The sequence below is a fragment of the Musa acuminata genome, chromosome BXJ3-1 (assembly GCF_036884655.1).
Source record: "Musa acuminata AAA Group cultivar baxijiao chromosome BXJ3-1, Cavendish_Baxijiao_AAA, whole genome shotgun sequence".
NCBI classification, from domain to species: Eukaryota; Viridiplantae; Streptophyta; class Magnoliopsida; order Zingiberales; family Musaceae; genus Musa; species Musa acuminata.
Genome location: NC_088349.1, coordinates 41,658,650 through 41,668,635, shown reverse-complemented (window position 1 = coordinate 41,668,635; position 9,986 = coordinate 41,658,650).

The window sequence follows — 9,986 nt, the reverse complement described above, 5'->3', positions numbered from 1 at the left end:
GAAACAATGGTACATTTATACCTTTATACCATCTAATAGGTCAATATCAACCACATTACATCATGTTGGGTTCAAGAGTATCTTTAAGTTCATTGCATCTAATGTAAAAAAATTAATATTTACTATAATATAACTTTTATTATAATAAAGTTTATATGAATAGAAACTTATAGTTTCTTAAATGCTAATATGCCAAATATGGGTAAAGTTTAGAAACCACATTCTACTTCTCTTGTAAAAATCCACTGTATGATTCCCCAAGTAAAGCTTAGTAGAAATGTAAGTATGAAATACATGTTTTGTTTCCTATAACATTAATGTAATAATGAGTTGTATTATATTCTAATTTTTAGAAAATAATCTAATATTTTAAATAATAAATTACCTTATATTCTTCATATAATCTTAATGAAAAGTGTCTAATAATGCATAATTGGTGGCTACATTTAAGAACCAAAGATTTAGTTTCACAATCATAATTTGGAAAGAAAAAAATATTTGTTAATATATGCATAATTTTTAGTATAATTAAATTTTAAATGAAAAATTATCCACCAAATTTTTAATAAAAATATATATACTTACTTTCATCATATACATAATCCAGAATTACTCACCTAATGAAATCATTATTATGAAAAGAATCATCATCCAAAAATCGATTGGCACATCCTCTTTTTGATCTCCAAAAAGATATATATTGTATGCACCTTATAGAAAAATATTATTATAAAAATAAAAATAAAAATATAATTATTAAAATATAAACTATACAAATTATATATATATATCTCCCATTATAATCGATGAAGCCATTGCAATAAAAGTACAAAGGAGATTTATCTTTTACAAATAGAGATTATTGAATAATACATCTAATATTCTTAAAATAAATTGAAAGATATGACCTCCCATATTTCTTAGAAAATCCATTAGTACTGACATACTCGTAGTCACGAATAAATCTACTAATATCTTAGATATAAAAATATCTGACATCGTGCTCATTATCATCACTAGCTTATATCATTGTTATTTTCTTAATTTTCTATAAAAAATTATATGCATTAGTTTAAATAGTAAACTTTCAAGTGAATGATATAATAAAGAAATATTTTATATTTAAAAAATAATTATATTTTTCATATATAAATTCTCATCATAAATTTGTTAAAATTATAGTTTGATACCATACAATGCAAATACTTAAGGTTTTTTTAGCCACATTATCTTTTGGTTAGATATTTTATTATTTTAAAATTATACTATAAAAGAATGATTCTCATAGCTCTTTTTTCCTTTGTTATCACCTAATTTTCTTGGTAATATTTTGAAACAAGAAATTTGAGGACAACGACAAGCAATCTTTTTTTTTAAATAAAAGTAAGTATTATCGATTCGATTCCAAGAATATACGACTAATGATCAAGAAATTTACCATCCAAATTTACATCATTGAAAATTTTAAAATATTTTGTTAGTTTGATAAGTTTTTAAATGATTAAATGTTAAATTTTTTAAATCGATCAAATCATAAAGTAATATGATTGAATAATAAAAATATTTCATTGATATAAAATTTATCACTTAAAACTATAAAATAACTTGATCTTGTAATGAAATAATAGTACCTTTATACCTTCTAAAAGTACGTTATCGTTTATACCTTCTAAAGCCAATATCATCCACATTACTTCATTTTAGTCTTCAAAATACTTTTATGTTAATCGCATCTAATGTAACAAAATAGATATTAATTATAATATAATTTTTAATTATAATAAACTTGATGCAAATAAGAACTTATTATTTTTTAAATGCTAATATGTCAAATATGGTTAAGGTTTGAAGAACTTACCCTCATTCTCTTAAAAAATTAAACCAAATTGATGCCCAAGCAAAGCTTAATAGAAATGTAAGTACACAATATATGTTTTTTTTCCAATAACATTATTTAAATTATCTTATATTCTTCGTATAATCTTGAGAAAAAGTGTCTAATAATGCATAAGTATTGGTTGCATTTGACAAACAAAGATTAAATTTCACAATCATAATCTAAAAAGAAAAGAATAATTGTTAATATTATGAATAATTCTTGGTATAATTAAATTTTAAGTTAAAAATTATCATTAGTTATTAACTTTTAATAAAAATAGAAATACTTACTTTCTTCACATACATAATTCAGAATTGCCTACATAATAAAATTATTATGATAAAAAGAATCATCTTCTAAATACTGATTGATACCTCTTTTTGAGCTCCAAAAAAGTATATCTTGTATGCATATAATAGAAAAAATATTAATATAAAAACTATATATTATTATTAAAATAGAAAACTATACAAATGGTATATACCTTCCAATATGATCGATTAAGCTACCAAAATGGAAATATAAAGGAAATTATTTAATGAAACATATAATATTCTTCAAAGAAATTGAATAATATGACCTCCCAAATTTATTAAAAAATCTACTAGTACTAATATACTCATAGTCATGAATAAATCTACTAATATAAATGATAATATAATAATTATTATAAAAATTAATAAATAAGATACTATCAATAACCTTATACTATGTGTAGTTAATTTCATGTTATATAATAATTATTTCACAAATTTTAAGGGCACTAGATAAAAAATATAATTATTAATAATCATATATTTAAAAATCCATAATGATGTTTATAAAATAATTAATAATTTTGAAACATTATGAATATCACATGGTGAAAATGATTAAGTATTAAAAGTTTAAACATTATATTAATTATCATAATAAAATTAAATAACAAAATAAAATTATACAAAAACTAATATTACAAGAATACAATTATACCAAAGTTGTAACATCTTAAAAATGCTGAAAAATATTAAAAATCAATTTAATAGATCGAGTTATATGATAGTCTTATTGATTTTGTTTAAACACAAAGTTATCACAAAAATAATCATATATTTTTTAGCAAATCTTTATGTCTTATGAAACATCAAATGTTGTTGGACATTAATATTCACAATTATTACATATGCTTAAAGAATTATAAGAATATAAATTAATCGATCTAAAGATAATCAAGAATACTAAGTATGGATTACTACAATAAGAAGAACAAATATTACATATGCATAAAGAATTATAAGAATGCAAATTAATCAATCAAAATTTAATAAAAAATATTAAGTTAGGATTACAACGATAACAAGAATTAAACATACATTAGCTAATATCATCCATATTACTTCACAGTTTCTACCCATTTTTTATATTTCTAAGTAAAACATGTTTGTCAAAATTTTCTAGTGGATTAAGCTCTTGAATATTGCAGTGCTAGTAAAGAATATTTAAAATTAATCAAATCACATTATAATGGTGACATGAGTATATCATCAATTAACTTATTATACTATTCAAATTCTAGTATACATTTACCATTTTGTGATGTGCTAAAAAATATACAAAACATGATTTTTATTTTCTATTTCTCAAATAAGATGATGAATTAAATATTCTTAACTAAAGTTATGATTTTCTATATATCATAATGATAGAAAAAGATCTATATATTTGTCATATTTATTTAAAATGAATATAACTATCGTACAACTCGATCTATCAAATTGGTTTCCAATATCTTTTCATCATTTTTAAGATGTTACCACTTTGGTATAATTGTATTCTTTTGATGTTACTTTTTGGATAATTTTATTTTATTATTTAATTTTATTATGATACTTAATATAATGTTTAAACTTTTAATACTTAATTGTGTTCACCATGTGATATTCATAATGTTAAAAAAAATATTAATTATTGTGTAAATATTGTATGGATTTTAAAATCTAATTTTTCTAATGATGTATTTTTTTTTTTCATGTAGTGCCCTTGAAATTCCTGAAACATATATTACTGAAAATGAAATAACCATCCCATGGTATAAGGTTATTGATAGTATCTTACTTTTTAAAAGTTTTTTAATAAGTATTATACTATCATCTATATTAGTAGAGTTATTCATCACTACGGGTATGTTAGTACTAGTAGATTTTTCAATATATCTTAGAGGTCATATTTTTTATTTTATTAAAAAAATATTACATGTATCATCTAATAATCTCTATTCATAAAAGATAAATCTACTTCGTACTACTATTGTGACATTTTCATTGATCATATTTAGAGATATATCCAATTTGAATGATTTTATCTCAATATTTATATTTTATTTATTTATTTTTATACTAATATGTTTTTTGCTAGGTGCATATGAGAATACCTTAATGCAGTTCAAAAAGAAATTATGCCAATCAATTTTTGGAAGATGATTCTTTTCCTCATACGAATTTTATTAGGTGAGCAATTTTGGATTATGTTTGTGAAGAATGTATATATTTCTTTTTTATTAGAACTATCATAACTACATGATAATTTTTAACTTGAAAATGTATTATACTAAAAATTATGTATATCTTAATAATTACTCTTTTTTTTTCATATTATGATTGTGAAACTAAATATTCAGTTCTCAAATGTAGCCACCACTTATACATTATTAGACACCTTTCATCAAGATTATATGTTTGAAGAATATCAGGTAATTTATTATTTAAAATATTAAATTATTTTGTAAGAATTTAAATATAATACAACTCATTGTTATATAAATGTTATCGAAACAAAGCCTATATTGCATACTTGTATTTTTACTAGGCTTTGCTTAGGGATTTGTTCGATCAATTTTTGCAAGAGAAGTAGATTGTGGTCTTCAAACCTTACCTAGTAGATTAGCATTTTAGAAACAGTAAGTTTCTATTTTTATCAACTTTATTATAATTAAAAGTTCTATCACAGTTAATATCAATTTTGTTACATTAGATGTGATAAATTTAAATGTATTTTGAAATAAATAAATTATATTTTTTTATTATGTGTAATTTCTAGCTTTAAAATCAATTTTTTAAATATTACATTAGAGTTTCTTATGACGAGCTCAATAATGATAATTCGATATCATTAATATAATGATTGGATTTTATAGATTGTATATCTATGTAATATTAAAATATTATTTTAGCTTATAATAACTTACTTTATATTATTCTCATTATCGATTTTTAAATTTAGATTAAAAATTTATGATGATAAATTTTACTGATCTTTTCGTTATCTTCTATTTACAGGTTCTACTTCAACTTCTCTATGACCTATATTGGTCTAGGCATGATAATACTTAAGAGACGTATATGTTCCATGCTTCTGGGAGCATTAATCTTATGGGGATCTTGTGGCCATATTTAGAAACCAAAAGAGGTTAGTGGTACAATGAACACAACAAATTTTCTAATATAAAAAGCCTCCAAGGATACAAAGTAATTTCATACCTTTTACCTTATCTTAATTGAGATTTTCTATTATCCAAAATTTATTATCTCTTTTTAATGTTGATGCAATAGACTTGCATGAAGCCTTCAACTCTAGCTTTTAGATATAAAGTATTCTCAATCGCAAGTATATAATTATATCCAAATAAAGAATCAAATATGATATACTCTCATAGACTTTAGTTTTACCTAAGTAGTGTGATACTTATGTGCTTGTACATAAAGAGTCGACGTCCTCATAATATCATAAAGTTACCTAAGGATAAGTGCCCATACGACATTGCTACAGAACTATGTGACAACTCAACCTAATACATTACTCCAAATCTCAACATGTGCGATATGGGGGTTCCAATGTTCTAAGATGAATGAAGTTTTGAGGGGCCACTCCGTGAACCCGACTATAATGCACCTCCTCTCTTCCAGTTATTCTCTTGTCGTTGTTGTTGAGTAGTGAAACTTTGATCACTAGTGTTAGTTCAAGTCACTGGTAACTCTGACTTTATTGTGGGGTGGATCGAATTGCACTTTATCTTCGCTGGTTCTAACAAATCTTTCAAGCGAAAGAGAAAACCTTCATATGTAGCATATTATATTGGCTGAATTGAATGGATGTTTATTGAAGCTTCAATGAGCATCATCTCATGAAAGTTAAAGTTTTGAGACATTATCCTTCACATTATTTGTCCATTGATTCCTCTTCTACATAATTGTCACATCCAATTAGGTTCTTATTCCCTCCACTTTTAATTGCCACTCTGTTATGGAATGAAGTAAATAAACTATCTTTAGTAAAACCAATCAACATGAGTGAGGATTTAATAACTATGTGTTACTAAGTACTTTTTGAATGATCTACAAAAATATGCAAAACTCTTTTACTAGATAACTAAGAGAACTTGGTTACTTAGTTTTACCCATGCTCTCAAAAGTTTTGAAGGCCAAGGTTATTTGACTTTTTTAGCCTCCTTAAGCATTATACTTCATACATAAAGTTAGCTAGCAAGTATTTGATATTGAAATCTTTGCTCTTACTTCTGAAACCCTCAAAATGTTACACTCCTTGCATTGAATTAATTATTCAGATTTGCCTTCTCATTACCATTGAACTTGTGAATCAACAAAATTGTTATGTAGTTGTAATTTTACTTATTTATTTATTTATTACTTCAATATATCTTTCATATAGTAAAATCATATAATATATATATTTTTTATTTTTATTTTTACCATTTTTTCCAATTTATGATTATGAATATAGTATATCAAATACTAATGTAATTTATTTCTATTGTTTAAATGTGTTTTGCAGGCTTATACTTATATTGCAATTTGCATTCAAGATGTTGATTTTCAGTTGTTTAAAATGATTATGACATGTGATTAATTCATATTACACTTTTTGAGAGAAAAGGTATAAGATCAAGATCCCAAAGAAGAGAGGCAAAGGCAGTACTTTATTGAGGAGTTTATTCCTATAAAATTTATCGGTGCTTTGCATATATGCACTATAGTCCTTCATTTTGTACTCATCCCTCTTATTCTTCCATTAAGAGGGTACCAAATTGTTTCTTATATTGCAATTTGCATTCGGGAAGTTGTTTTTCAGTTGTTTAGAATGATTGTGACGTGAGTTAAATTCATATTACACTTTTTGAGGGAAGGGGTACAAGATCATGATCCCTAAGAAGAGAGGCAAAGGTAGTACTTTATTGAGGAGTTTATTTCTATAAATTTTATTGGTCCTTTGCATATATGCATCATAGTCCTTCATTTTGTACTCATCCCTCTTATTCTTCCATTAAGATGGTACCATATTATTTATCTTATAATCCTTTCTCCAATCATATCATTCTTTACATCATTATCTTATAATGCAGTAAATTGATCCATTGTATCCACTAGCAATCCTATTATTATACTCTTGATAGCTTCATGATTTAGTTCTTTTGGGGGAGGGTCGTTGGAAGAATTGATATTTTGTACTATTTTATTTTGTATGGGAATGAGATCATCCATCATGAGTGAAGATTTTAAGATAGGATATCTTTCTAAGATATCCCCATGATTGACTTTCATTGGACACACTTTTAGCATTAACTTAGATAATGTGATTGGTGTATCAGTCTACTTATTGAAAGTTAAATCATTTCTGATTAGTACATCACTTAGGAGATATAAGGTGCTCTATAATTCTATTTATAGAGGAATGGATTTCATAGCAAACAACAATTGGAAGCATTTACCATAAAATTATTTTCCCCTATCCATTATGTTCTTTTTTATTTCAATATTCCTTAATATTCTTCATTAATAGTTACAAAAGAAGAAAGTTTCATGGTCTCAATATGTACCTGATCCAATTGCACTTGCAATTCCATTTCTTAGTGAGCCTTTCTTTGTCATTAGCTTGTTCATAAGAATTATTGTAGATTTTATTTGGTGAAAGTATTGAATAGTCCATATGGAAATATTATGACCTACATTTGCTTGGGGCATCATATGCGAAGAGAGACTATGGGACCTACCTGCTGCACTACTTGGATTAAAAGGTGTAAAGTTACCCATATGCTTCCGTGGATATGGTATATTAAATGTTTTACTATTCAATTGCAAATCATGTGCATTATGCTATTTCTTTATTCATACATATGCTCTTTCTTGATTTTCCTATCTATCTATTATTCATGTGGAATATTTTGAATGATAATCAACTTATGATAATCTATACTTTTAACTAATTAACGATTCATGTTTTATCTCTAGGTTGACTCCATTTCAATATGGAAAACTAAAACTACCGAAATTGACATAAATAGCTGAAAAGTGTTGAAAGTGCCAAAATATCTGAAATTGGAGAAACTATAGAAATAAAAATATTTTTGATTCGTTGAAACCAGCACTGAAGTTAAAATGAAGATCATTGGATCAAACACTAACTCACAATGTCATGATCTTCCTATTTGCATTCTTGATTGTATTTGAAGTTCATATTCTTTCCAATAGATAAAGTTATCATTTGCATTAGATAGAGTGCTAATTGATGGATTAGCCTACTAATATAATTTGTGGATATTGTGTTTATGATTTATGCTTATGATTTATCTATCATTTCATGATTTATGTTTTTCTTTCCATTGTGAATATTTCTGCATTATGCCGCACTTCTTTGTCATGTGAAGTTTTAATTTTTGCCTTTTTTGCTTAAAGATGTTAGAAAAGTTTGGCTCATATCCATATCTGAGTTTATACTTCAAATTTTTTGTTGCACTTTTTGTTGTTTGCTCACTGGCTCATTAGAGGTTGGAATACATTTGCAAGGTGGAGAATTTGAGAAGGTTTTGGTGAAATCATCCGTCCTTGCAGAATTGCAATGACGAGTTTTGAAAGTCGAGGCTGCATTGAGAAGGAAGAGGAAAATGACATAGGCCATAGGAGGCTCCAACAATTCGAGAGTTAATGTTGAGAGTATGAGCACTAGATGAGTTCCATGGAAGAGGTTTGGCAGAAGCAAACTTTATAGTTGCAGTCTCGCCTCAGTTGCAAGGAGAAGCCTCGTAAATGATGGTTTTATTGCATTTGTAGATTTATTCAGAGGCATAATATGTTTGTATATCCTTGTAGAGTTACATCGAGTCTGAATGATGGAAAACTTAGTATGCAGCTTGCCATTGATAAAAGCAAATGGTTGGCAAAATACAACGGTAAAGAACGTTACTTGAAATATTACATTTATGTACGATGTTCTTATGAGGGGGTTTTACACATTCACCCGTCTAAATTTCAAAATTCTACGTAGAACACGTTGATTTTAACAAATGTGTGTAAATCTATAATTAGCTTATATTTTTTGTTTTCTTTGGATATAATCCTCTAATGTGAAAAGTTTTAGATGACCCTTTATATTTTACACATATCACTACTTAGATTCCTTGCAAATATTCTCTTATTGTCATCAAAGTCCCAAGCTATACTATCATTTATATTTGTAGATTTATTCATGACTATGGTTATGTTAGTATAAATAGATTCTCCAATAAATCTAGGAGGTAATATCATTCAATTTATTAGAAAAAATTACATGTATTATCCAATATCTCAATTTGCAAAAGATAAATCTTCTTTGCATTACCGACAGCATCATCAATCATATTTGGAAGTATATACAATTTGTATTGTTTTTATTTTAATATTTAAATTTTATTTATTTATTTTGATAATAATATTTTTTTGTTAGGTGCATATCTCAAAAAGAAGGAATACCAATGAGTTTTTGAATAGTAATTCTTTTTATCAAAATGATTGTGTTAGGTTGGCAATTCTGGATTATGTATGTGAAGAAAGTAAATATTTCTTTTTTTCTTAAAACTATTAGAATTACATGATAATTTTTAACTTAAAATTTAATTACATTAAAAGTTATGCATATATTAATAATTATTCATTTCTTTTTAGATTATGAATATAAAACTTAATATTTAGTTCTCAAATACAACCATCACTTATGCATTATTAGACACATTTCATCAAGATTACACAAAAAATATAAGGTAATTTTTTATTTGAAATATTAAATTATTTTGTAAGAATTT